The sequence below is a fragment of the Aedes albopictus genome, chromosome 2, assembly GCF_035046485.1.
Source record: "Aedes albopictus strain Foshan chromosome 2, AalbF5, whole genome shotgun sequence".
Lineage (NCBI taxonomy): Eukaryota > Metazoa > Arthropoda > Insecta > Diptera > Culicidae > Aedes > Aedes albopictus.
The window spans coordinates 95,156,876-95,159,540 of NC_085137.1; positions in this window are offsets into that span (position 1 = coordinate 95,156,876).

Consider the following 2,665-nt stretch of genomic DNA (forward strand, 5'->3'; position numbering starts at 1 on the left):
GACTCAGTCATGTCCCCGGCGGTGGATCAAGCCTACTCCGATCGCGTTCCGGCGCTCTCTGGTCTTCGCGCCACTTCCTTTGCAGCGCGGACAGCATCCTCGTTACTGCTCTGTCGACAGTGTTCCACGTAGCTTCGTCGCGACACATTTCTTCGACAATGTTGTCGACTGTCAGGCCGCGCATATCCCTGCGCATCTCCGAGAACCTAGGGCATTCGAAGACGACGTGCGCCGGTGTTTCCTCCACGTTCACACACTCCGGACACAGAGGGGAAGACGCGTGACCGAATCGAAACAGGTACTTCCGGAAACAGCCGTGCCCGGACAGAAACTGCGTCAGATGGAAGTTCACCTCCCCATGCTTCCTGTTCACCCACGCCGACACATTTGGGATCAGTCGGTGGGTCCACCTTCCGTTCGCCGCATTGTCCCACTCTTGTTGCCACTTCACCAGCGAGTCCATTCTAGCAGCTGCTCTCGCATTCCTTACGTTACTCCGCCGATAGCACTCGACGTCTTCCTCTAGGGTGATGCAGATGGGCATCATCCCAGCGATAACGCATACAGCCTCCGACGAGATTGTTCTGTAGGCACTCGCGACTCTCATAGCCATGAGCCGGAACACACTGCCCAGCCTTCCACGGTTTCTCTTCGTTTTTAGCGCCGGAGCCCAGGCTGGCACTCCATACCTAAGTATTGAGGTTGCAACATTTGCCAAGAGGCGCCTCCTACTGCTTCTTGGACCGCCCGCGTTTGGCATAATCCTCGCTACTGTGTTAACCGCCTTCGCCGCCTTTTCGCAGGCATAGTCAACGTGCGCGTTAAAGTTTAAGCGGTCGTCGACCATCACGCCCAGGTGCTTCAACGCGCGCTGCGATGAAATTCTCTCCTCTCCGATCGTGATCTCCAACCTTTGCACTGCTTTGCGGTTACTGACTACGAGCACTTCCGTCTTGTGATGGGCTATCTGCAGCTTCACTCCATTCATCCATCTTTCCACTGTGTCGATTGCCTCCGATACCAGCACTTCGACTTCATCGATTGATTCGCCAGTTACCGCTAATACAACGTCGTCTGCGAACCCCACGATAATGACACCTGCCGGAAGCTTCAGTGTTAACACATCGTTGTACATTGCGTTCCAGAGCGTAGGGCCAAGTATTGACCCTTGTGGAACACCTGCTGTCACTCTAAACGACCTCTGCCCTACGTTGGTTTCGTACACAAGGACTCTATTCTGGAAGTAGTTCCTTATAATCCTACACAGATAGTCGGGGACCCGCATATTATGCAGGGCTACGGCGATAGCTTCCCAACTGGCGCTGTTAAACGCGTTTTTAACGTCTATCGTTACCACGGCGCAGTAGCGATCTCCTCTCCGCTTTTGTAAGGATGCCCTTTCCGCCATCTCAACGACGGTCCGAATTGCGTCAACCGTCGATTTTCCCTTGCGGAAGCCGAACTGCATCGTGGACAGCCCTCCCTCACTTTCGGTATACTCGGTCAGCCTGTTAAGGATAATCCTCTCCAGGAGTTTTCCGAGCGTATCCAACAGACAGATCGGCCTGTACGATGCTGGATCTCCCAGCTGCTTTCCTGGTTTTGGCAGCAGCACTAGTTTTTGGACCTTCCATATATCCGGAAAGATGCCTTCCTCCAGGCATTTCTGCAACACTGACCTGAACATATCGGGATACTCCAGGATCGCTGCTTTCAACGCCACGTTGGGGATTCCATCCGGACCGGGAGCCTTCTTCACCTTCAATGCTTTCGCCACGGCAACGAGCTCGTCGTTCGAGACCAGTCGGTTTACGTCAAATTCCACATCGCCCTCGCTGTACGGCGTAGGTGGCCACGTTGTTGTATCGTGTTTTGGAAACAAACCCTCCACGATACCCTTCAGTTTGTCTGGGCACATTTCGACTGGCGTCATTGGGCCCTTCAGCTTTGCCATTATGATGCGGTAGGCATTTCCCCAGGGGTTAGCGTCGGCTTCCTGACATAGCTCCTTGTAACAGTTCGCCTTGCTCTGCTTGATAGCTCGTTTGAAGGCAGCTCTAGCTTCACGGAACGCAACCTTGCGCTCTTCTCTATCGGCCGCAGTTCTTGCCCTCTGAACTCGTCTCCTAGCTCGGAGGCAAGTCGCACGAAGGGTGCTGAGCGTCGCATTCCACCAGTACGCTGGGCGTCTAGCGTTCCTAGGTTCAATCTTCCTCGGCATTGCTGCATCACATGCCGTTGCTAGCGCTTCCGTCAACCACCCTGGGTCGAGGTTTGCCGCATCGCTATTTGGCCGAAGTGCCTCGATAAAAGTCTCCTTGTCGAAGTCCTTCGTCTTCCACTTCCGCTCATAAGTTCTAGTTCTCTGTATGGACGTAGGAGCTCTCTGGCCTATCTTGTAGAGGATCGCCTGGTGGTCACTGTGGGAGTACTCCTCACTCACCCTCCAGTCCATGTCTTCCATCAACGATGGACTACAAAATGTAATGTCGATGATGGATTCACGACCGTCTTTGCGGAATGTGCTGACTGTTCCTACATTGCACAGCTTTACGTCCAGCTTCGCCAGAGCTTCAAGTAGACTATATCCTCTTGCATTGGTTTGCCGGCTGCCCCACTCAACGGCCCAGGCGTTGAAATCGCCGCCGATGACTACTGGCCTACG